The 27,714-nt window shown below is 42.0% G+C and overlaps 1 protein-coding gene across 16 annotated transcripts in view; it reads right to left on the bottom strand.

Annotated features, from left to right (window-relative positions):
- The window catches only part of SLMAP (sarcolemma associated protein), a 201,090-nt gene that overhangs the window by 124,672 nt on the left and 48,704 nt on the right, over window positions 1-27,714 (bottom strand). The window lies entirely within an intron of this gene.

Here is a 27,714-nt window from a genome sequence, read left to right as displayed (position 1 = left end):
CCATCTATATGGAGAGACATCTCTAGTGCAAGAAGAGTATTGAGATTCAAACACATACAGGCAGTCCCCGGGTTACGTACAAGATAGGGACTATAGGTTTGTTCTTAAGTCGAATTTGTATGCAAGTCGGAACTGGCTCCAGATTCAGCTGCTGCCACTGAAACTGACCAGGGGCTGACTACAGGAAGCCAGAGGCAGAGTTGCTCTGCCCCCAGCTTCCTGGAATCAGCCTGATCAGTTTCAACAGCTGCTGAATCTGGAGCCTGGGACAGAACAGCTGGGGCGCTGCCCTGTAGGTTCCCACAGGACCAACCCGGCAGCACCCCAGCTGCTCTACCCGAGGTGTCCCGCAACAAAAGCCTGGTCTGCTGGGGGGGGGGGGGGGGGGGGGGGGGGGGGGCGCACCCGGGCTTTGCTCGTAAAACTGCCCAGGCGGCGGCTTTGCTCCGGTGTCCCTGGTCTGCTGGGGGGGTCCAGCGGCTTTGGAGGACCCCCCCAGCAGATCAGGGGGACAGGAGCAAAGCCACCCAGGCGGCGGGGGTCCCGCTGCCTGGGCGGCTTTGCTCCCAGGCAAACGAGCAAAGCCGCCCAGGCGGTGGCTTTGCTCAGGTGTCCCTGGTCTGCTGGGGGGGGTCCAGCGGCTTTGCTGGACCCCCCCCACAGCAGACCAGGGAGACCGGGAGAAGCTTTTCTCACCCCGGAGGACACGGGTGGCGACCCGCCGCCCGTGAGCTCCGGGGCGAGAAAAGCCCCGTTCGTAAGTGCGGATCCAACGTAAGTCGGATCCGCGTAAGTCGGGGACTGCCTGTCCTGTACTGCTTGCCTTTAATCTAATGATAAGCACATCTCTCTCCCTTCCCCCACAACTTTTTCAAGAAGTGTTTTAGGTCCCAAACAGACCTGCTTCTCCAAGATCAGCTGACAATATCAATAGCTGTCCTTTTATATCTTAATTACATTCCAGTAAATTTCTCCCACATGATAGTGTCATCTATCTTATTTTCTCAGTAAGGAGCAGCAATTTAGGATCACACAAATGAATAAGAAAAAAAATTAATTGGGGAAAAAAGGGAAAAATACTACCACCCATATTTCTAAAGTACGCACCACTGAAGCACTATCTAGCGGCTGAATGAAAATGTTTTAAGTACCACATTATATTCACTAAAATATCTGTCCTTACGTTCCTCCCAAATTTAAAAAACTTAATGAAACAAAGATTTTTTTTTTCCTATTCTCTCTCACCCCTACTGCTTTACCATTCATAGTGCTTGGTCATTCTAAAGCTATTATTAGCTAGAGAAGATCTATATGAAAGTTGATTTTGCAACATACTTTAAGAACAGCCAGGATTCAGACTGACCTCTGCTGATAAGGCAGTCCTCAGCAGCTCCCTGCAGCAATAATAATCAGCCAGCAATGTCTGTAAGTATTACCTTACATTCCTATCAAGCTAAAGTGTCTTGGCAGTTTCCTGATGAAACAGCAGCTGTAAAGGCAATGGGCTAGGGCAAGGATGGGAAACCTTTTTTGGGTTGAAACTACTGTCCCATGGTGGGGGGGAAAAAATCAGTCAGGCGCCACTCACAAGTGAAAAAGAAAAAAAAATTCCTAACAAACTCCCTCACTGACATGGCCCTTGACTGACAAGGCGACACTCTCCCCACATTCCCCATGCACACCAGAGCGTATGGCAGCCCAGGCTTGTAGATTCAGTTTGCTCTAGCCCTTTGGTGGGATGGCACATCAGTGTGGGCTCCTCAATGCTGGGGGGGAGCCCAGCAGAGGGCTGGATCCAAGCAAGCCGGAGAATAGGAGCTAGACAAGGAGTTTATAGGTACCAACTAGTACAGTACTCTGAATTAGGGATGTTAAATTTTGATTAACTGACTAATCGAATAGTCAATGCAATTTGACTATAAGGGCACCTTCACCTTTGAAGTGTTGGAACAACCCCAGAGTTGTTGCTACATTTAAAAGGTGAAAGCACTGTGGGGAGCATGGGGCCAGTGGCGCAGTTCCCCACTGGCCCCATGCTCCCGGAGTGTTTCAAAGAGGCAGAGCCTCATAGAGCCTAGGGTCAACTGGGGACTCCCGCCCTGTCCCCAGGATCCATGCAACGCTGCTGCTTTGAGGCCCCGGGCTGCACATGGTGTTTTAATGTGGCAGTCCCCGGCTCCACGCAGTGCTGTTGCTTTGAAGCACCTCCTCCTCTCCCCCTGCCTTGCTGCTTATTTCTGATAGACAGAGCAAGGCAAGGGGGAAACAACTAGTTGACTAGTGTGTGTTGATTATCCGATAAGCATTTGTTTATTGGATAGTTGACTACTTGTTCACATCCCTACTCCGAAGTGGATTAAAAACAGAACTGAGAGTTTGCTGAGCAAGCAGTGAACTGCTACAATGTTATGATTTTTTTTTTGGGGGGGGGGGGCCTAAAATAGTGACTACTTCTGCTTGCCCTTTACCTTACTTGCCAGATAGTACATGCAACAATAGGTCAACTTGTAGGTGAAAAGCATGTGTTTCAATCAGATTAGCAGTTTCATTTGAAAAAAACAGAGTACAATATTTTAGTCAAAAAATAGAAGAAAGCATTGGTTGTCTCTATAATCTGCCCCAAAACAACCACGGGTCCAATAAGATGTTGAGACCCTTTAGCATTTTAACAATAAGAGGACAGATGATCCTGAAAGATAGCAGCCAAGGCAGGTTTCCTTAGGGATGTAAAATTTCCAGTTAGTCAGTTAACCAAAAATGTTAAATAACCTAATGTTTAACCAGTTAATCGGCTAAGCAGGATCTCACCACTCCAGGCCCCCAGCCCATGGGGCGCTTAGGCTGCGGGCAGGGGGCTGCTCCTGGGGAACTGATTTCATGGTAAGCATCACCCAGTAAGCATGATGCTTACCAGGTAACCAGTTACCTGTTCACATTCCTATCAAGAACCTATCCAGCCCACCTAATGTTAACTTAGCTAGCTTCTTTTCAATGCACTGATTTTTCCCAAAGACTTTAGGATCTGTGGGAAACACCTCTAATTGCCTGTCAAGAGATACATCTGGGTACTGCCACCATATAGGTGGTATGAGTGCCCATTGTCTCTTAAGTTCCACTAACTGTATCATATGGTGAACAGAACCTAGTCTTGATGATCTTATACATTATTTATTAAAAGATCTTAACAGATATCAATATATAAAGTTTTTGGAGAAGACAACCAGTTGCCCAGCAAGACCCAGATTAATACAGCACTAATCACTCCTAATGGATCATATATGCAGATCAACAAAACATTAAAACAGTTTGTACAACACGCAGCTGATATACTCCACCATTTCATTACAGATACTTTTACAAATGGGAAACAGGAAGGATTAAATTAGTGTCTGTTATCCTTTATACATTGCAAGAGGCAGTAGATGTTGAATCTCCATGCATAAGCAACAATTAAGGATGTAAAATCCTGGTTAATCAGTTAACTGGTAAAACCTCAGGTTTAACTAGTTAACCAATTAAGCAGGATCCCGTTCCTGACCCCTTCTCTCCCACGTGGGGGGGGGGAGGCGAGCTCCTGTGCCCCCCACCCCCACATCTGCAAATGTGGCCAGTCAGCTCCCAACCCCCATCAGGTCTGGAGCAGCCCTCCACCCTCAGTGAGCTGCTCCCGGGTGCCAGTTATCTAGTACTGAGTAAGCACGACCCAGTTAGCATGATGCTTATCAGGTAAGCAACTACTGGTTCACATTCCTAGCAACAATGTACAATGAAATTAAACTAAACAAAAATTACGTAGATAAAACTGAATTTTGTTTTAAAATTTAAATTGGATTAGTTCAACTCAAGTTTGAGCTTCCTCACACTTCAAATGCCCTTCAAGTTGATCTTCATAAAAGATCCTAAAATAGATCTCATTTCCAACAAAGAGAAACAGTTATTCACAACATGGCACTGAGATACACAACAAGCTGATTCATTAACACAATTTTAGCTCAGAATTATTTGAAGAATAATTTGATAAGGAATTGCTTTGAAAATGTTTAATTGGCAAAATGTGATTTAAGCCATAAAATATATATTTTACAGTACCGCTTCTATAGGATGAGTTCTAAGTGCCTAGGATAAAGACAATGCTTTGGAAGCATAAAGAAATTATACAAGGTTGTCATTTATCATCTGTGTTCTTTCATAATTTACTTCCAGGTGACTTTAGTAGTGAATTGAGTAGAGCTAGTATTACTGCTAACTGTGGGCAACAACACAATTATAGCAGTTCTGGTGGGTGAAATATGTTCAAGTTTTACAGTAATGAACACATTAAGTAATAATTATTTGAACTGCAGGCAATACCAAACTTCAACAGTACAGTGTGCTGGTTTTAATGGAAAAAGTGAGGGAGATAACCTAGGCCCATGCAAGCTTCCCCACATAGCTCTTTCAATCCTTAACTTGATTTCCATAGGTGAAATGTCACTGTATCAAAGATGTGTTTCTAAGATCTCTCAAATAGCAACAAAATTTCATGACTAAGAAGAAGTGATTCAATCTGAGAGTTATTGTGTTGACTTGCTGTGCATGAAGTGCATTTAATGTATGACTTAATAAAAACATTGGTCTTTCTTCCAAACTACCGTGGTCAAAAGTGAACGATAAAAAAGTAACTAACTTGTTTTGACAGAACTTCATTCTTCTTTATGAAACTGGAGTTAAGACAAGTCTCTCCCAGAGACCTCAAAATTAAGAAGTTTTTAATTATTGCTATCATATTAACTTAATAAAACTGAACTAGAAGATCCATGACATTTAACAAAAGAAACACTTGATCATTTTATGGAAAAACACCAGAAGTCAGAGGTGCTGGAACATTTGCATAGTAGAGGTGCTGAGAACCATTGAATAGAACTGTCTACTAGGCACATAAAGGAAATCAAATCAATTCAGCCCACCAGCACTGGTAGCTTCAGCACCTATGCTTGAAGCTCTGTAGTCGATAAGCGAAGGAAGGTAAAGGAGCTTAGACAGAAAAAGTTGTATACTGTTTACAAAACTTTGCTTATCTGAAGAAATCACATATACCTTCAGATGTTCAACTAATTTTACCTGTAAAATGAAGCTAATTGAGACATCTTTTCAATTTTTTTTAATTGCAAAAGCATAGTATACGTATTCAGCAGAATTTTAAATGTTTATAAAGCATTTATTATCCAGAAGACTACACCTATTAGAAGAAAATAGGAAAAATTAGGTGTGCACCAACAGTAGGATCCAGGTCAAGACTCCAGTAAGTCCTCAACTTAAATCCAAGATGTTTGGATAAAAAGAAAAGTACTAAGAACCATAACAAAATGCTGTCCCTGGATCCAACTCAATAGTTTAATTTTTTGTCTTTGGCAACTACCAGTATAAATGAAAAGCCCTTCTCCTTCCAGACTGACAGAGAGGAAAATGAGCTCTCCCCTCTTCACATCTCCTGATTGTGACTACAGTGAGAAGGGGATGTCTTAACTACTTCACCCCTCCTTCATATTTTAAAGATTTCCTTAACATGCCTGTGGGTTTTATGGGAGGAACGGATGCTGACCTCACCATCTGCAAACCTATGTCATCTACTACTAGCTACAATAAGGGAACTGAGGGTAGGCCTTCCAATGTTCTCCTGTGGCTTAGATTCCCTGTAAGCTTCGTGGCTGCACACCCATTTAATGAGCCCTGCTCAGAGACTCAGCTCCCATGCAGGCAGGGAGCTCAGCTGACCGGCTGGGGGAGGGGCATCTCGCACTGAGCAGCTTCAAATGGAGCTGCCTGCTTGAAACGAAGGAGCTCAGAGCAGATAAGGAGGGGAGATACGGAAGCAGCAAGAGGGAATAAATGGCTGGAGGGAGAATTATTGGGTAGGGGAGTTTGGGGAGATGAGGCAGAAGGGAAAGCGGGAGGGAGTTAGAGAGGAGGGGAGTCCCATCTGCACCAGGAGAGGAGAGAAAGACAGAGGACGAAAACCAGCACTTTCATCAAGCCTCATGGGCTAGGAAGGGGGAAGGGAGGGAAGCTGTCTGCATGGGATAGATTGGGGAAATAGAGGATGGGGTGCTGCTGGCATCGGGGTGAAGTCAAAGTAGAGCTTTTGTGTTGCGTGTCCTGGGATGAGGTGGGAAAGGGGTGGTGAATTTGCACTCTGTCCTGTAACTCCCAGCTAGGCTACTGGTCCCTGAGAAGCAGGATTTTATCCCAGCCACCAGCTGGGTTCAGTGGAGCAGATTACATAGTGGTAGGTGGGGAAAAGAGGGTGTGGATGGGTTGCTGGCATTTGTGCAGTGAGGTGGAAGCAGGGAAGAATTTGTTTGCAATGTCCTGACTCACTTGTGGCACTCCAGATTATAGTCATCTTTGTCTGGCTGGGTTAGAGGGGAAAGGGGAGGGGGAAGGCTGCAATGAGGAGTATGTGTTCCAGAATATTTGCATGATTACATAGGTGTTAATGGCTTAAGGTATAAACAAAAAAGATTCTTTTAACACTTTTTTTTTTTTTGGAGTGTTGCAGATTTCAAACTCTGATCTCCAAGTTTTTTTTTAAAATCCTGTGTTACTAATTAATACATGGTATATTGTGTTACATTAAGGCCAGATCTTTGCTCTGTGGTAGAGTTCCGGTTCTTATAAGTCAGAAGTAGCAAGTACTAAGTGTGATGCTAGTTGCTTTGAAGGATGGAACCTTATTTGCAAGCTCTCTGAAACATACATCTGTCTACAAACTCTGAAGCCATATGTTAATTGGTTTTGGGGCTTCTACTCTGAGTTGGTGACATACAGAAGGTGAAAGTTTCATACCAGGAGATCTTTTATCCATTTTTAAAGGTCACTGTTTCACTTGTTAATATATAGCATGGATCCTAAACATTCCCCAGAGAAACTGTATAAGCCCAAGCAAATGCCTTTTACTCTCCTTTCCAGTGTCAGTAAATATTGTATTAGTATTTTTCTAATTGACTAAGATTCGTTTAGCATCTTAAAGCTATGTGTGGATAATATGTATTTTGGTATGTTTACTAGCTTGAGTTCTTAGAAAGGATGACAATGCATATAATCGAAGGGTAGTGTTCACTTTTTTATTGATTTCATATTAAATAAACATCATAAGCATTGCTCCTTGTTAACTATCCCTTGTTTTAATATGTGTGTGCGCGCGCATGCGTGTAAACGAGTAGTCAAGTATATAACATATATGTTAACAAAGTAGACAAGTATACGATTAACTGATAAGGTTAGGCATTCTTTCCCCCCTTGAAGTGGAAAGAAGTGGAAAGCCGGGGGGGGGGGGGGAAGCCGGCTTAAAAGGCTGTATCAAAGGCAGCTAGCAGAGAGGGGGTTCAATGGGCCACCTGTTTCTGCGGGATCCAAGCTTCCCCTCAGGCAGAAGCTGCTTCACAGCAGCAGCCCCTGCCTGCAGGTGTCCAAACTCTCTACAGACCAAGGCTGCTCCACATCCCGTAGAACAGCCTCAGTCCACGGCCAGCTGAGGCCACCACAGACAGAGGCTGCTTCACAGCAGCCTTCCCCCGCCCTCTCCTCCTGCAGCAGCCTCCATCCGTGGGTAGCAGAGGCAGCAGCGCAGAGCGGTAGGCAGCCAGTCTGCATGTGGAACTGATTTTTAAGCTGGTTCCTCTCACAGACCGGCTCCCAGGGTGGGTGGGGCTTGGGCTACTGGGTGGAGGCTCCAACCCACCCTATACCCTGTGCTGCTGCCTCTATCATCCCCCTCTGTGGTGACAGGGGGCTCCTTGGGAGTGGGGCTGGATTGCACTGGCTCCCGCATCCAGGGACTATATAATAGTCGAGCAACCTCTAAGAATTCATACAGTTACTCAACTATTCAATTATGCAATATCTATCTATATTTTGTAGGGAACACTGCCCACGACCACAATGTCCCTTTCATGAGTCATCTTGAACAAAGCTCACAATTTGGGAGGCTTACAGGTCAAATGGACAAAGCCCAGGGTCTCAATTCAACCTCCTAACCTTTCTAAGGGAAGGGAGAATTGCCCACCTGTGCTTCTGACTTGTGTTTCTCACCAGTTGCAGCACAAGGCCTGTTGCTTCTGGGCCTTATCGTGGCTGGAACATCAAACCAGTTTGTGGCATAGTTTGGGATTCTGATTATGTGCTGGCTTTCACTTGAGTAACTGAGTAATAAAGGGAGTGACTTTTAAACAACAACGTTGTACCAGACCCAGGACATGCACTGATAATGATTGCCTTGTGCTTTGCATGCCACACAGTGGAAAGATCAGCCTTTAGGACATCCTCCACTTTGGTTGAGAAGCTACAGCAGTTAGAAGACCAAAAAAGAAAACAGTGACAGGTTCAATAATATCAACACTTTGGGGACAGCTGATACCGAGCTCAAAATTAGCTGCCAGTCCATTTGCCTCCAAATTTCAACCTTGTGGAAACTTGTCTCTGTTTCACAGATATTATGGAGTACACTATAGGCAGCAATAACAATGGAGATATTGCTTTCACTTAGACCTAACCTAGCAAGCAAACTGCTCCAGCAAACATTTACATATCCACCACCTTTCCATACCTACTAAGCCTTCTGTTGAACCACTCCTTTCTACTCATCCAGGTGGCTGTTTATGGATACATGAACCATGGGAGCAAAGGGTAGGCTGGGTCCCCAAGATCACAATTGGTATTTCGATATCAAGAGTTATTTTGTATCTGGAAAGAAAGTGCTTGATTGCAGCTCTCAACAAACGTGTGTTCCTAAAGATGTACCTATCATGCACCTTTCCTGATCATCCCACACTGATGTCTGTGAAATGCCACCTGTGATCCACCAGTGCTTGCAATACTACTGAAGAGTATCTCTTTCAGTTTATGAACTCTTTGGCAAGGTCATCTGGTGCCAAGATAGGGCTATGTATGTCATCTATGGCCCCACTGCAGTTAGGGAGCCCCATTGCGGCAAAATACTCATGAATTCTACTTTCAGCTCATTCTACTATATCTAATTTCAGTAACAAGAGAACAGATTAACTGAGACAGAGTGAGAATCTGCAGACAGTACTGTACATGAAGCACAACAATGGGTGGGCAGGGCAGGCCAGCTCAACTCAAGTTCGCAACTGGGACTGAATGGTGAAACAATCCTGAGTTGACATGGAAGATGGGGAAGGTTCTTGGAACATGCAGATACCCCTCAGACATTCTGACTAAGAAGCAGATTTTTTAGCTCAGTATTAGAGAGGGAATGTTATCTAACTTCGCACTAAGGACGGGGCCAGTCAAGCTAACTGCAAGTCCATCCTTGTGGCAGGTGTCCATTGTAGATACTCGTTCAATCAAGGATCCAGTTCCATGATTAACTAAATGCTGGAAGTAGACATGAGGGAAGACATTTCCTAAGGAAGCCAGAGAAAGAAAGAGGACTCTTAACATCTGATAGTGCTGGGAGTCTAACCCCTCTTTTTCCTATCCCTATTTAACTCTCATGCAAGAGGAATGCAGCACAGTCCCAGCAAGGGTCATGGAGAAGGTTAGGAAAAGCTGACAGCAGCCACCAAATAGGTAGGAACAATTAAGAAAGTATAATTAGTAATTGTTACATATGCAAAGATGGAAGTGTTACATGACTATGCACAGGACCAGTGCTAACGAGGCTAATTCAATCAGGGTGGATGCGGCCCACTCCCAACTGTTGATAAGGTGAGAATACCAAAAAGGGGAGAAAATTACTTTTTGTAGTGAGTTAATCAGTGTGTGTGTGTGTGTGTGTGTGTGTGTGTGTGTGTGTGTGTGTGTGTGTGTGTGTGTGTGTGTGTGTGTGTGTGTGTGTGTGTGTGTGTGTGTGTGTGTGTGTGTGTGTGTGTGTGTGTGTGTGTGTGTGTGTGTGTCTCCATGCCAAACTAAAAAGTACCACTTCATGCATCAGGCCAAGTGGGCTCCAGACCACAGAAGCTTATGCCCAAAATTTCATAGCTTTTAAGGTGCCATAGGACTCCAAGCCTGTTCTAGCAAAACCAACTAACACAGCTGCCCTTCTGAAGCTACATTGTATGATTTATTACCAGGGATTTCCTCGATTAACTAATACAGGTACCGTCTATTTAAACCACACCGCTTTTATGTTGTCTTTCTTCCTGTGTGTCCAGGACAATCCCACTACAGCTATGGCAGTAGATGGAAATTCATTGAAAGCAAGGCCTAAAGAATCATGATGTGAAAGCAGTGATAGCCAGTATAAGCAAGAGTGACAATTTTTTCACAGGTTTCCCCAAAGGAAACAAAATCCAAATCTATTCAGCAGGGCTACTCAACTTTGGAAATCCCCGGGGCCACAATGATACTCTCAGCACATGCAGAGGGCTGCAATTTAAGTGTGGTTGCATCTACTGTACATGCAAATATATGTAAATATATGCAAATAGCTTCTTTCACACTGACGGGCATGAATACAAAGATTAAGGCAAAACTACACAACACAGGCCCCAGTTAAGTCAGTTCTGCTGATATTAATAAAATGCAATATTTACCTGATTTCCACCTATATGGACAGCACTTTTAAGGAGCAATGACAGTCCAGGAATTTAACTATTTAATTAAAACTCATATCAACAGAAGACCATTATATTGACTCGCCATTGTGGAACATGTTCCCAGTGGAGGCCATGTTCAAAGGATCCCACCTGTGGCCTGCATGTTTAGCCCCACGTAAACCCAAACTGCACCGTAGGCTGCAAACAAACAGCCCCTGCAGGCCTCATGTGGCCCGCGTATTGAGCAGCCCTGCTATAAAGCAACTTCAGCCAAAAGTAAATATACTCTCTGGGGAGAGTTAGCACCCTGCTGGTTTTAAAAAAAATGAAGACAGTCACAAAATGTTATGTTAAATCTAAACACCTATATAGGTGCTTCAATACTAAACCTACGGATTTAAAAAGAATACTCCATGGTAAATGCTTATTATTGTAAAGGAGTTTTGCTATCAACATCACGTTCTTTGTGAATTATTTTCCATCCAGTATTCTGAAAGTTCAACATTCCATACAACAGATGAACATAATTAACTGGAAAGAGAACTCAACACAGAAGGGTGTGGATGCAAATCTGTAGAACTGATTTTCCAGCACAGAAGATAAATTTGACATTGAATTTAACATTTCCTCCCATAACTCTATCAAAGAGTCTGCTAGGAGGTTAGATTTAATGAAGCAACTCCTAATCAAGAATTTCTTAAAGTAAGCAGTAAGAGTAGCCCAGCATCTCTGGACAAAAGCAAAATTATTCTTGGATTTCAAGATCAACAAGTTTTTCAAGATACGCACATGACTAAATATTTTGAAACTTATTAAGGATGAAATTATATATATAGCACACACACCCTATATATGTGGTAATTGTAGTCATGTGAAGACTGCAATTACCACACACTTTAGACCATCTCACCATCCACTGATCTATCACTGATTACCTTGCTTTTCACATTCTAAATCTCCACTATGCTCCAACATCTGCCATTTCTATTTCGAATCTAACCTGACACAGCTATGACTGATGAATAACGGCCGAAATCACCAATTGTAGACAAAGCTTTGGTTACTCTTTCTCCTAGATCAGGAATCAATATGTCAAATTCTCGCACCACTCATACTGTTCTACACTGGTGCATCACTAATGACTTCAAACATAGTGACTCATGATTTTCACTGGTGAGAGTGAGAAGGAAATCAGGTACATGTTAATTAATGTTACACCTACACTACAGTAAAAGATCTTCAGCTGGCCCAGGTCAGCTGACTCACCTCCACAGGACTTGGGCTGCCAGACTTAAAACTACAATAGATGTTTGGGCTAAGGCTGTAGAAAGGCAAGTTCCCAATAAAGTCACTCTAAGAAATATATTTTGTTGTAAGGATTAATACATTTCTAAAAAAAAAGAGCATTAATAGCATGTGGATGACGTTGCTAAGGAAAGAACAGAAACTTTCACTCAAAGTTAGCACAGACAGTTGACAGTGCAATGTCAGCTAACATGTACTGAAGGCGAATAATTCTGTTGTGATTAACATGCTTGCCTAATTTACCAAAAATGTAGATATTATATGGTCCCTGACACCATAACATCTAAGTAATCAAAATGAAAAGAAAATTTGGACAATAATATATTGGATTACTAAATAATTTTCAACATTCAACAGACTGATTATTCACAGTCTCCTAAATTTAACAATTACATGTGACACTGTTTATATTTTGAACAAAAGGCCTGTTAATCCTTTGTGCTACCTATAATTAAATTGGTGTTTATACAGAGTTTTAAAAAGCTTTAGTTAATTTTGGATGCTAGAGACTCTGGCTTTCTTCTTCATTATTACAGGAAAATATCTTGCCTTGGAACTAAGTTAAAAGAATAACTGTGTTAAAGTTACAACCAGTAGGTTTTTCATTAATTATATCTATATATATCTAAATACTGAAAATGCATATAGTAACTAAAATTTTGTTTGTTCTGAATATGTACATATATGTTCATAGGGGAGAGCTGTATTCAGGTTGCCTACATGTACACTGTTACAAATTCATGCAATTTTTGAAAAGCTCCTGTACCTCCACTGTTTGTAGATGACCTCTGACATTAGAAAGGGAGAAATACCTCAGGCTAGAGAAGTGTCCTCTCTTTATCCCCTTAAACTCCATTCAGGTTTAGTTGAGTTAAACCAGCTTTGGGGAATCTTTTTAAGGTCGGGGCAATTGACCCACAAAAAGTTAGTCAGGAGACACACAGAAGTGAGGAAAAAATCCTCACTGACTTGGCCCATAAGGGAGAAAGAGAAAAATACCCCTCAAATGTTGTTCCCAACTGAGATGCAGGTGGAGAAGGGGGAAAAAAAAAAAGAAAGAAAAAAAACCTCCCTTCATTCCCCTTGCACTCCAGGTGGAAAAGGAGCACCAAGGCTTAGAGCTTCCCCCAGGATGGATTAACTTTTCTGGGGATCTAGGCTAGTAGATTTTGTGGGGCCCCCATGGCTCTGGTGGAGCCCACTTGCCTTGATCTAACCTGCACAGGTCAGGACTCCCCCTTTCCACAGCAGGGAGCCAGCATTGGCACTCCAACCATACAGGGGATGCCGAGATTCAGTCTTACTGCTGGAGCTCTAGCTCACCCTGCTTGGGCGAGAGCCCCAAGCCTTGTGGGCTGGATCATGGAAGCCATAGGCCGCATCTGGCCTGCAGGCTGTAGATTCCCCATTCCTGAGTTAAACTGTTAAAAAGTCACTCTATATTCCTCTTGAAAAATTTTCAACTCACCAAAATTAGTAACTGAACACAAACACCAGTAAGAACTGGGCTCCTGTGACTAGTAAAATAAGAGCAGCAACAACTCTACCACTGCTACCACATGCGAACACATGGGAGTTGTAGGTAGGTGAAATAGGAGGGCTGGTAGCCAACCCAAGCTAAGATGGACTGAATTCTCCACCTGCCCTGATAGAGGCACATGCCACTCTCTGGAATAACAATTGCCTTCTGCTTGCAAACTAATGAAATTAAACACTTGTAGGCTCAAACTGCACTCCAAATTCAAGTCTCAAACTCTACAAGTGACAGTTGAGGGGGTTGTTACAGTTGTGAATTCAATTTTTTTTTTTTAGCTTTTTTCTCTTAAAAAGTCCTATGACATTTCATACAAAATTTACGTTAAACATTCAGATTGCAAAGTCAGTCAATTAAAAGTTAGGAAATACCAGATTTATAACAGACTGTGCAAACTTAATTTTTCTCCCTTGTGGGCATAGGCAGCATGATGATAGTTTTTAATCATTTAATTGTGACACTTTTCAACAGGGCTTCTAACTCATCAGTGCACAGGCTGGACATAAGAGGGAGAATAAAGATTACACAGGCAAGTCAGTCAATCTGACATTTCCAAACTTTCGATTCCTTGACTTAATTAATTAAGTAACATTCAACTTTTTTATTTTAAATTAAGCACAAATCTGTTTCTTTTCTTCAAGTGAATGGCCAACTGGTGAAAAATTTCAGTGTTTTAATTTTTACGATCCTTACATGCTTTAATTAGTTTTTGTTTGACTTCTCTTCATAAAATTTTATCATTAAGAAACTTGGAATTTGGGCTGAAATTTTTCCTTAGAAGTCCTACTTTTCCCTGCTGACCAACATATTAAAATTTGGTTGAGAAACTGACCCCAAGTCTGAGGCAACAGGCTTATCAAAATTGGATTTAGGTTTGCTTCTACCCCATATTCACATTAGAACAAAGTTTATGCATTCCCACGCAAGTCTGAAATGCTGAAAATAGCAAAGTGCCCCATAAACCTTCACTACCAGGAAATTAATTTTTGTCACATTTTACCTTACAACACAGAAGAGCTCATGAACCTTCTCCCTCAGCAGATACACTTTTACCCATCCTATATGTCTGAATCCAATGCCTCCAACCAATCTTTACCCTCTATTAAACATTAATAAAATCTAGCAATGACTTCTCAAGACTTAAGAGAAACTCACACATCCTACCATTACTACCAGAACATGACTACAGTACAGACCTCAGTGGAAACAAATATTCACCAACAGATGGGAATATCTGCAAATAGACATTGGTGTCCACTGATACACAAAGCTCTACTCCCAAGAGGCACTGAGGCCAATGGAGAGGAGCATGGTATCATCTTGTACACATTTAGGGGGTGCAAATTAAGGTTGGACAAGCAACCTTGTCATTTTCCATGTGGACTCAACAATAGAGGGAAGAAACTGTGCCAGTGTATTTCATAGGTATGCTCTCAGCAGAGGAATGGATAAACTGAGGAAGAGAAGATTACTCACCTGTGCAAGTAACTCAGGTTCTTTGAGATGAGTGTCTCTGTAGTTGATCCACTCCAGATCTTGGTGTATCCCTGGACCTTTGCTCAGAGATTTTTGCAGCAGTGCCCATGTGGATTGTGCCTGAGTGGTATCAGAACACACTGATGTTTAAAGTACCACATGCGTGACCTGAAGCCCTAAGCCCTTTTCTACCACAAAGCCAACATAATTCTGAAACAGAGAGGAGGAAGATAGGTAGTGGACCTCCACAGGGACACTCATCTTGAATAGGGATGTAAAATCCCATTTAATCAGTTAACCAGTTAAACATTATGTTTAACCAGTTAACACAAACAAGATCCCACAGGCAGGGTGCCCACCATTGAGAGGGTAACCACCTTAAATCTTTAGTTCTTTACCAACTGGCGTAATTAATTGTGGTTGAGGTTAGGTCTCCACCACCCAATTTTTTCAGGTTGGGGGGAGAAGGGACGTTAAAAAATAGTGGGACTAAAACCATTTGCTAGTGCAAGAGAGAAAGATGGGTTCCAGTGCCCCAGCTGGAACAACTGTTTGTGAGAGGGGTTCCTGCAGAGGAATGGGGAGTATAAAGAGGAAAAGAATTGTGTACCCATCTGATGGCCTCTAAGACCTATTTGTCAGTCATGATAGTCAGCCATTCCTTGTAAAATAGAGGTGAACAGTCTGAAAATAGTTGTGTGGGTGTTAGAAGCACTCGGGAGTGGGAGAGGTCTTCTAAACTTGAGCAAACCTTCAAATTTGCTTATTAGAAGGTGGAGGTTTTGGCACAGAAGATGAAGGATGACAACACTGCAGTCTCTGTCTGTGCATTTTTGTCTTTAATCATATGCTTTCTGTCGTTGAGAAAAGGTCTGCCTGCCTTGTTGATAGGGTTGGTATCTAAACTGGCATCTTGTGATAGGTGTATGAATGCCAAAGGACCCGCACATGGCAGTTTCAGCCTTAGATCTGTTCATACCCTAGACTTAAGTTTGGAGCAGTGGGCACATTCCTGGCAATATAGGTGTCGAGACTGTTCCCCACTTTGGCACTTAAGGGTGCAGAAGATAGGGGCTCACAGGAGACTTTAAAAAAAAAACCTTGCCTCTATAGGCTTCTGTTTAAAAATTCCCAAAGGTCAGAGATTCCCTGACCTTGGGAGGTATGATGAAGTGGATCTTTGCTCATGAAAGCTTATGCTCCAATAAATCTGGACTTCTCATTGTTTATGCAGATTCAAACTAACATGGCTACCCCTCTAACACTCAAAAAAACAAACTAATCTCTGATACCTGACCTCTCAGTCTTCTTAGGCATGCATACAGAGACCTCCTATTATCTTCCAGGACACAAGAATCGGAGTAGCACCTTAAGAAAGGTCATTTTATTAACAAAACAAAAAGATATACTTGGTAAAGCATACTTAGTTGCTAGGTGTTATAAAGCAACTGAGAAAAGAACAGATTGAAGCAGAAAGAATTGCCTCCCTGGGATTCAGCTTAGTTACAATGCATGGATTCAGCAGAGAAGCTTAAACAAACAGCAAAAAAAGAAAATGACCTGATTGCATCTAAATAAACATTTCCTATCACTTACATTACCATATCTTTAAGGTCCAGTCCATTTCTATGCACGGGTATTCCTTTTCTGGGCAAGAATATCACCATGGTTCAATTAATCTCCAATCCCCCACCCCCGTTCCCGGTTTAATAACTCCCACACAGGAAAGCAGCAAGCAGATACAATTCAAAACTCAACACTTTCTACTCATTGGTCCGCCTGGCTCCCTCCCAACACTTCCTGGATTTTTTCAGGGATTCTCTGATCCTCTGAGTTTAACTCTTTATAGGCAGTACACACACCCCTCCCCCACATCCATCATAATAGGATTCTCCCATAGATCAGACACACTGACTGTGTCTGCAAGAGATTGGCATTTCCTCTCTACAGGTAGAGTATCTCTTTAAATATAGGGCAGGGGTTCTCAAACTTTGTTATACCGTGATCCCCTCTAAGATGCTGCACCCCTCCTTAGGGTCAGGACTCACACTTTGAGAAACGCTGGCTTAGGTATCCTGTTGATGAAGGAATGACAGATGCTGAAGGAAAGGTTGGGGGGGGGGGGTTAAAAACAAATTAACTAACAAAAAGTAATTTCATCTGAAAATTAAGATAACTAAATAACTAAAGGATCATCTAAGGAGAGCTGGTTGACAGCTAAACTGTGGCACTCTGATTCAGGACAGGGTGGTAGAAAGGCAACTGAAGGCTCCAGGTTGCATATTTGGTACTTTAAACACCAGAAGGTCATGAGACAGACACCATGCAGGCATGACCCAAACAAAATGCTGCAAAACTCTTCGAGTGACGTGAAGGGATGCATCAACACCTGAAGTGGAGCACCAAGGGGATATCTCTTGAAGAATCTTGGGTGCCACTCTACTCTTTGAAGATTAGGAGTACAGACTTTTGCCCCAACAGTAATCCTTTCCACCCAGCTTCCTCCAACTTCTCCCTGGTCCAGTCTTGTCTCTTCCCTACCAGCCTCCCCATCACAGCCCCATTCTCCTCACCTAGCCAGAGTCTCCATTCTTTAGGCTTCTCATCCAAACCGTAACTGTCTACACAATCCCCCCACTCCAGCTCCTCATCCAACTTGTTTTCCCTCTAACTTGTCCTCCTGTTGTAACCATCCATCATCCTCTCATCTTTAATGAGTATTCTATATCTTTGTAGAGTTTTATATCATACTGTCCTCTTTTTGGCTGGTTGGTCCCCCATACAGTGCTGAACATGGTTTGTGCAGTATCAGTTGGTTGACACCAATTTAAAAAGCCTATCATTTAGGCACCACTAGCATGACCTCGTACCCATCATAAGGTCAGGCTGGATAGGTGGAATGGTATGCTATGAAAAACAGTGGTCCGTGTGGGTGTGACCCTGCACACATCATGCATACACTGTTAAGTTGGCAGGGATGAGCCAACACTCTATATATTCCTGGAACGTCTGATATTCCAGGAATATGTAGAGTCACCTCCCTACACATACTAGGAATGTTAAATATCAGTTAATTGAGTAACCTCATGAATTCTTATTGGTTAGTCCACTATTCTATAGTCCCCGAGGGCGGGCCAGAAGCCAGTGAATCAGAGGCAGCAGTGCGGGGTGCCAGGTGGAAGCTGGTCTGCAGCAACGTGGGATAGCAACAGCCCTTGTCTGGTGGGGGAAAGGAGAGGTGGTATCTGAGCTCCTGGACCCAGCTTGAGCCAGAACTGAGCTGCCCATATCCCTGGCTCCTAATACATTTCAGATGCAGAGCTGCAGTGGGGGTAGGTCCCGGACCTGATGCAAGCCAGGACTGAGCCAGACTGCTAGCCAGCCTGCTAAAAAATTCACTGGAGGGGGTGAGTGGGCAATGCGTGTAACCTATTGCATTAACATATAAGCTTTTGCTTATCAGTTAATCAGTTGATCGACTATACTATTACATACCTAACACATACTTCATCCTTCTAAGCCAGCATCAGCCTCTCTCACACCTTAACTGAACTCCTTGTCCCAGTCTACTCCCACATTGTCCTAGGCAGATCCAGCTTCCATACCCTGTGCTATCAATTTACGCACTTTTTTTAAACATTACCTGGGTCTAACATGGGACTACTGAGAACACAGCATACACAGTGTCCTTACTGATGATTCAGTGCTCAGAACTGGAATTGCAAAATTTTGTTCAGCGTAGGGCAGCAGCATGACTTGTGTGAAAGCAGTCTTTGGAAATTTATATTAAAAAAATCTCAAGTCAACAGTGCACACAAAAACTCAATTTTTCAAAGGCCAAATTTAGAAATTTTTTTACAAGAATGGCAGACACATTTTTGCTCCCTACTCCAAAGAAAAGGTCACCAGAATTTTATGTAGGCAAACCACCACATTTTCCTAGCCTAATTTTCAGAAACAACTCACCTGTTTTAGAGAAAATTTACTCAAAGTACTCAGAGACAGCCAGAAAGTTTCAGTGCAAACAGTTAAAACATAGGGCTGTCAATATATCGCAGTTAACTCATGCGATTAAATAAATAAAGAAATAAAATAAACAATTCATCAGGCTTAACTGCAATTTTACTTGAACCATTAAAACAACAGAATACCAATTGAAATGTATTCAAAATGACCTTAGCAAGTTAGAGAAATGGTCAGAGGTAAACAGGATGAAGTTTAATAAAGAGAAATGCAAAGTGCTCCACTTAGGAAGGAACAATCAGTTCCATACATACAAGATGGGAAGCGACTGTCTAGGAAGGAGCATGGCGGAAAGGGATCTAGGGGTCATAGTGGACCACAAGTTGAATATGAGTCAACAGTGTGATGCTGTTGCAAAAAAAGCAAATATGATTCTAGGTTGTATCAACAGGTGTGTTGTAAGCAAAACTCGTGAAGTCATTCTGCCGCTCTACTCTGCACTAGTTAGGCCTCAGCTGGAGTACTGTGTCCAGTTCTGGGCGCCACATTTCAAGAAAGATGTGGAGAAATTGGAAAGGGTACAGAGAAGAGCGACAAGAATGATTAAAGGTCTAGAGAACATGACCTATGAAGCCAGGCTTCATGAACTGGACTTGTTTAGTTTGGAAAAAAGAAGATTAAGGGGGGACATGATAGCGGTTTTCAAATATCTAAAAGGGTGTCACAAGGAGGAAGGAGAAAATTTGTTCCTCTTGGTTTCTGAGGACAGGACAAGGAATAATGGGCTTAAAGTGCAGCAGGGGAGGTTTAGATTGGACATTAGGGAAAAATTCCTAACTGTCAGGGTGGTCAAATATTGGAATAAATTGCCAAGGGAGGTGGTGGAATCTCCTTCTCTGGAGATATTTAAGAACAGGTTACATAGACATCTGTCAGGGATGGTGTAGACGGAGCTTGGTCCTGCCTTGAGGGCGGGGGGCTGGACTCGATGACCTCTCAAGGTCCCTTCCAGTCCTATTATTCTATGATTCTATGAAATATTTTGGATGTTTTTCTACATATTCAAATAAGCATGTTTATTTCAATTACAACACATAATACAAAGTGCATGGTGCTCTCTTATATTATTTTTATAATATTTGCAGTATAAAAATGATAAGGAAAATAAATAGTATTTCTCCATTAACCTTATACAAGTACCATAGTGCAATCTCTTTATCAAAAGTTGCACTTTCACAAGTGTAGTTTTTGTGTTACATAACTACATTCAAAAACAAAACCATGTCAGCTCAGTACTACTTACTCAGCCAGTTGCTGACACAAAACAAGTTGTTACATTTGCAGGAGATGATGATTCCTGCTTCTTATTTTCAGTGTCACCTGAAAGCGACACTAGGTGTTCGCATGCTGGCTACTCTTTTGTAGCCAGCACTGAAAGATATTTATGAGCCAGATATGCTAAACATGAGTACTCTCCTTCATGCTTTGGCCACCATTCCTGAAGACATACTTCCAAGCTGATGATGCTCATTAAAAACAAAAAACAAAACTCAACACATTAATTTGTGATTGAACTCCCCTTTTTTTTGGGGGGGGGGGGAGAGAATTCTATATCTTCAGCTCTATTTTACCCATATTCTGCAATATAATTCATCATTTTAAGAACGTTTTCACTGCAGACTTGACAAATGCAAAGAAGGTATCAATGTGAGATTTCTAAAGATAGCTACAGCACTCAACACAAGATTTAAGAATCTGAAGTGCCTTCCAAAAGCTGAGGGGGACGAAGTGTGGAGCATGCTGTCAGAAGTGTTAAGAGCAACACTCCAATGCAGAGACTACAGAACCCGATAAAATCAGCTTTCTCCTAGTAGCATCTGACTCAGATGATGAAAATGAAAGTGTCAATCCACACTGCTTTGGATCATTATCAAGAAAAATCTAACATCGCCATGAATGTAGATCTGCTGGAATGGTGGCTGAAGCATGACAGGACATGAATCTTTAGCACATCTGGTATGTAAATATCTTGCACAGCCAACTATTAGAATGCCATGTAAATGCTTGTTCTCACCTTCAGTTGACAATGTGAAGAAGAAGTGGGCAACATTATCTCCTGTTAACAAACAAGCTTGTTTGTCTGAGCAATTGGCTGAACAAGAAGCAGAACTGAGTGGACTTACAGACTCTCAAGGTTAACGTTGCTTTATTTTTGAACGTAGGTTTTTTTTTTTTAACATGAATTTACATTTGTAAATTCAACTTTCATGATAAAGTGACTATACTACAGTACTTGGAGGTGAAATTAAAATACAATGTTTGTAAAACTTTTGTTAAAAGTGCAAATAAAAAGTGAGTACTGTACACATTGTATTTATTCCATGTTGTAACAAATCAATATATTTGAAAATGTAGAAAACGTTCAAAAAAAATTAAATAAACTGTATTCTATTATGATTTAACAGCAAAATTCATCACCATAGCTAAAAATCTGGCAAAATTATAAACTGAATACAGTTTCAAAGGGGAGGTGTGCGCGATTAATCACACAATTATATTTTTTCATCTCTTGACAACCCTAGTAATTTCATAAAACTTTCGTTTAAATTTTTTTTTCTAGGTTTGGGAAAACTGAGTGAGCATTACAGTGAGAAGAGTCTGGAGACCTCAATACCTAGTGCTACCAGCCACACCTATGAGTTTAATCCTTTATAAAAAATTCAAGATGCAAAAGCTATAAATCACTGATGCCTCACTATCCCTACACAAAATCCCTCAAAAATTTTGGAAAAAAATCTCTTTTCTGTGCTTCGGTTCTCTCTCTTAGCTTTTGTCCTGTTAAAGTTAATTGTAAGCTCTTCTAGTATGAATTTGTACATTGCTTACCATGATAGGTTCCTAAATTAGGCTGGAGCCCCAGCTGTCATCAAGCTAAGTAATCAATATTTGCTATATTTTTCCATTTAATGTTAGCTCTCCTAATAAAAACACAAAATTCAAGCATAAAGTGGCTATATTTGATAAAAATGCATTAACTAGGCAAACTGTAGCCAAAACTTCACAATGCATAAATGCATTTAGTAACCCTCACATTTGTGAGCATAGTAGGAATATTCACATCATTTGAAGCAGAAATTAAGATTTTGATTCATTAAAAATATATTCCAACTGCTAACTTTCATAGGGTACATCTACACTGCATCCCTAGTTCAGACTAGGGATGCAAATGGAGACGACCGAAATAGTTAATACAGCGGGGATTTAAATATCCCGTGCTTCATTAACATGATCTCGCCGGCGCGCTAGTTCGAATCAGCCAGAGCAAAGCCTCAGAGGCATGGAACCCCTCCGCCTCCCCGGCTTTGCTCCAGGTGTCCCTGGTCTGCTGGAGACGGTCCCCAGCAGACCAGGGGTACCCGGAGCAGCTTTTCTCACCCCGGAGGTTGAGGTGGCGGGACTGCTGCACTCTGGGCGGTCCCGCTGCCTGCGAGCTCCAGGGCAAGAAAGCCCCGTTCGTAAGTGCGGATCCGACATAAGTCGGATCCGCGTAACTCGGGGACTGCCTGTATGACAATTAGAATGACAATTAAAATGGAAACATTAAAATCCACTTGCTAGATTTATACAGGACCAAATTATCAGAAATCTAGTCCAGCTTTTAATGAGTAGCTAGATACTAGCAAGCCTTCAAAGCCTCCCAAGACTTCAAAATTCCACTCATTCTCCTCTCCATCTAATGACAGTTGATTCCACCCACAAAGTACACACCTCATTCACAATCAAGAGCTCCACCTACTCCCCTCCTCCACTTATTCTAAAACTTGTTTCCTAACAGGCATTTGAGGAACCTTGATATTCTCTTCACTTCCTCTTTGAACTTTTTCCTTACATATTTAACAATAGAAGCATTACAATCTAACAGTTGAAAACTAATTTTAACTAGTCCTATAAATACTTCATAGTAACTAATTCTAAGAGTGAAAAATCCTAAACAAATTTTCCGGAAGAAAAAAAGGGGGCTTTCTACAGCTGTACCAGAATTCTTTTCTTAAATATATACTAATGTGCAAATAGTTTAAATTCATGTCAGTACAAGCATTTCCAGACAGTTTTATCAACACTTTTAGTAAGACAAGATTTAGGAAATATTTAAGGACTTTCCTAATCATCACCTAGTTTTTTTTCCAAAACACACACACACACACACACACACACACACACACACACACACACACACAAAATTCATTTGAGCATATCATACATTTCTTGCCCAGTTTTCCCCCTCAGGGAAAACTCTTCTAATGAAAGATCAGGAAGAGACACTACAGTAAACACCTAAGGGTATGTCTACACTTGCACCCTCTTTCAAGAGTGGGATGCAAATGAACACATTTGAAATTGCAAATGAAGCTGGGATTTAAATATCCCGTGCTTCATTTGCATATTCACATTATGGTGCTATTTCAAAATAACAGCTTGTATTAAAACACGGTTATTTCGAAAGAAAACCTTTCTCTTGATATAACCCTTATTCTTCATACAATGAGGTTTACCAGTTATTTCGAGAGAAGAGTTTTCTCTCGAAATAACTCTTAACAGCGTCTGTTATTTTGAAGTAGCGCCACAACGCAAATATGCAAATGAAGCATGGGATATTTAAATCCCAGCTTTATTTTCAATTTCGAATGTCTTCATTTGCATCCCTCTCTCGAAAAAGGGTGCAAGTGTAGACATACCCTAAGAGAAACAACAGTTATGTAACACTGCAATACTTTTTCCCCATTAACCCTTCCCCATTAGCCCTTAACCCTCTAAGAGCTGCATCAGGACTTTGATCCAACATAACTGACTCCTTGTGTTAGGCACTTGTAATTGTATTACTTGTTTTACCAGTAATTAAGTGGAAAGGACATTGCCACCTGTACTGTTTTATTCTTTTTAAACCTTGATATGCTAAGAGTGATTAAGTATTTTTCCACATCTTCAAAGCAGGAGCTTCATCCACTGAGTCAAAGACTCAGGGAATCTCAACAGGAAATGTATTTGAGTCTGCAGTGCCTGGGGATGGTCAGTCAACAATGAGGCAGAAGGGCAGCATATCTTTTTCAATGTAAAATAAGAGATGACCTAATACTGGATTAGGAGCAAAAGTTGAAAAATGTATTTCTCCCTTGGTTAAACTGATTTTTAAATTCAGCAAGTGGATTTTAGCAGGGTTTTTGCCACTACGTCAAATAAAACCCAGAATTCTGACAACTGCCTTTCAATATTTCCCCTAAAACTGTTAACTGATATATCTTATTAAAAGCATAGATTAATCTATTAGAATTTTACATAGTATACATCAAGGGAGAAAGTACTGTTCAAAGCAATGTTAGTCTTAATAGTATATTCACATTTTATGTCCATTAGTAATAAATGGATAAGTGCCCAGATTATAGGATTCTAGTATTCAAAATTATATTGATGAACAAAATCAAGTGTGTTTCATAGCATAAAAGTTCTCCTCTATTAAAAGTATTTGTTTTAATTTAATTGGAAATTTGGTCATCCTTCCTGTACCAATACAGACTACAGGAATTATTCCAATAACCAAACAAAAAGCTAGTTAACTAGTCCATTAATAAAAAACCACTGTGGTTGGTTCCTAGACACTTTAGCCCATCTGTATCAGGTACCAAACAACAAAAGGGAAGGTTACTGACCTGGTGTAGTAATTGGAGTTCTTTGAGACGGTTGTCCCCATTGGTGTTCCACCTTAGGTGCTTGAACACTACTGTGCCTCTAATCACAGATTTTTGGCAGGAGTGCCCACGGTCAGCTGTGCACGCGGAACCGCCAGTATGCAATATTTGAAATGGCTATTCCACATACACAGCCAACCATACCATCAAATCCTTCTCTGACCCAGATACAGATGCATCCGAAGCCAAGGGGAGAAAGGGTGGTTGGTGAAGCACTCACAGGGACGAACATGTCTAACAACTCCAGTTATTGAACCAGGTAACCTTCCCTTCTTTAAGAAGTGTCCCCATGGGTGCTCCACTTTAGGTGGGGGTAGTCATGATTGGTGATAGGAGCTTCAGGAGATGTGAATAGGTGACAGCATTTTTCGGCCAAATTGGGAGTCAGAGTTGGCAAACGTCTGAAGGGCTGCATGAATGTGCGCTAAGGCCCATGTCATGGCCTTGCAGATTTCCTCCATTGGTACTCCTGAAGAAAGGAAATGCAATTGATGCTGCCATTTCTCTTGGGGAGCGAGCCTGTATGTTGAATGAGGGCTTTTTCTGAAATATAGTATAGGCCAGACGTATACAGCCTGCGATCCATTTAGATGATCTTTGTTTTGAAATCTGATCTCTGTAGATGAGATGAAGAGTCATGGAGTTCTGCGGAAGGGTTTCATGAATCCTAAGTATAATGCAATTGCCCTGTGGACATCTAAGGTATGCAGCACCACCTCCCTGATGTCTTGGTGGGGTTTTGGAAAGAAGATGGGTAAGTATATGAGTTTGATGCAATGGAATGAGTTAAGTACTTTTGGGAGAAACTTGGTGTGTGTACAGGGAAAACCTTGTCTTTATGAAAAAATGTGTATGGGAGGTTCACCATCAAGGCTCCCAGCTCGTCTGCTCTTCATGTGGAGGTAATTGCAACCAGGAAGGCGACCTTCATCGATAGATGGATTAGGGAACAGGTAGTGAAGAGATCAAAGGACTTGCCTGTAATAATCCTGAGCACAAAATTTAGGTCCCATGCAAGCATTGGGTCCCTTAGTGGCAGGAACATTATGTAAAACCCTGAGAAATCATTTGAGTGAAGGCAGAGTAAACCTGTAGTGGGGGATGTAGAGCTGCAATGGCAGTAAGGTGTACCTCAACAGAGCTTAAGGATAAACTACTCTGGTGTAGGCCTAGCAGTTACTGGAGAATATGTGATAAACCCATATCCACTGGAGCAGTTAGGTTCCAAGCACAATACCGTATACTGGTGCCACTTTTGTTTCGGAGAGACTGGACAGCAAGATGGTGTAACTGTTAAGTGAAGCAGGGATACAACTGATGGAAAACCATGCAGGAGAGCTATGCTCATCTGTAGGAGATATGGATACCAAGTTTGTCTGGGCCAGTTGGGAGCTATGAGGATGACCCTCACCCTGTACTCTGACTTTCAGAATCATCTGTTGAAAAAGCAGGAATGGTGGAAATGCACATAGCAGGGGTACTTCCCATTTTATGCTGAATGCATCCCCTAAGGAGTGGCGGCCTATGCCCGCTCTTGAACAATACTGTGGACACCAAGTGTTCACCTGGGTTGCAAATAAGTCCACCATGGGAAACCCCCACTTTTTGAGAAGAGGAGTCAACACTAAGGGATTCATTTGCCGCTCATGGGTCTGTGGAAAATGTCTGCTGAGGTTGTCACCAGGACATGGTCTTTGCCTGTGAGGTAGGTTGCCACCAACTTTAAGTTTTGCAGGATGCACCATTCCCATAGGCGAACTGTTTCCCAGCAGAGCTGGTAGGACCAGGCTCTTTCCTGTTGGTTTATACAGTACATTGTTGTGGCACTCTCCGTATTTGCACTGTTTTCTTTTGGATCAGAGGACGGAAATAATCAAGCACTGCAGACTGCTCTGAGCTCAAGCAAGTTCATAACTTTTTGGCTTCATCTGTGGTGCACTGTGCTTAGGCAACCCAATGACTTAGACGGGCTCCCCATACCACTAGTGAAGCATCTGCAGTGATAGTTAGTGATGCTGGCGGCTTGTTGGAAGGGGACTCCCTTGCACACAGTCATGAACAGTCCACCATGAGCAAAGTCTTTATCTTAGCAGGGATAATGAGCTGTTTGTTTACATGATGGACGTGTGGCCTGTATGCTGCATGTAACCATGCCTGGAGTAGCCTCATATGTAGGCAGGCATATGGTACCACAAACAAGGCTGCATCCATATGTCCCAGAAGTTGGAAACTTCTTATGATAGGGACTGGAAGAGATTAGACCTGACGGGCAGAAAGACAATCATCCAGCTTCCAGCTCAGAATTTCCAACTATATGGCACTTGTCACCAAATGCACACACCAATATATCTGATCAGCTTTAATCTTTTATTGAATTTTTTTCCCTGATAATAGGCATAGGTTGGCCTGTGCTAGAGATACAAGATCTGTCATTGCTGAGAACCTCTCTTCTGGTAGGGAGGCTATTGCTGCCCTGCAGTCTAGATGCACTCCTATTAATTCTAGAGTCTGAGTAGAAATGAGTGTGCACTTTGATAGATTTATCTGGAGCCCCAGGCTGTCAAATAAGGCTCTGGTGGTTTTGACTACCTGTGCTCTGTCTCACATTGTCGGACCCTTTAATAGGCAATTGTTCAAGTATGGGAATATAGAGATCCCCATTCAGCGTAGGTGAAATGCCATCACTGTGAAGACCTTTAAGAAGACCCATGGGGCTGTTGAGAGCCCCAAGGGTAGTACTCTGTACTGGAAGTGCTGGTTCCCTATTGTAAATCACAGAAAGCATCTGTGTGATTGATGTATTGAGATATGAAAATAGATGTCTTGGAGGTCGACGGGGTAGACAGCCAAGCTCCCTTTTCCAAGGCAGAGATGCTAGTGCTGTGGTTTACCACCATGAACCATTGGGTTCTAACAAAGCAATTGAGTTTACAGATGTCTAAGACAGGCCTCCAACCTCTTGTTGTCTGCTCAGGGGCCTGTCTGCACCTATTTTGGTGTGACTGGCACCTGTTGTCATATTGCTTTGGTTGCTAATTAAAGGATATAGATCTGTACCTTTGCATGAATTACCGTTCCTGTTTTCTTTTTGTAACAGATACATGTATGCTGAGTGTCATAAGTGTGGCCCATGAGTCTTTTAGAGTGTGGAGTG

Source organism: Pelodiscus sinensis, chromosome 11, assembly GCF_052426305.1.
Source record: "Pelodiscus sinensis isolate ZL-2025 chromosome 11, ASM5242630v1, whole genome shotgun sequence".
NCBI classification, from domain to species: domain Eukaryota; kingdom Metazoa; phylum Chordata; order Testudines; family Trionychidae; genus Pelodiscus; species Pelodiscus sinensis.
The sequence above is the reverse complement of the archived record's forward strand: the minus strand, read 5'-3'. Positions and strand labels throughout refer to the sequence as shown.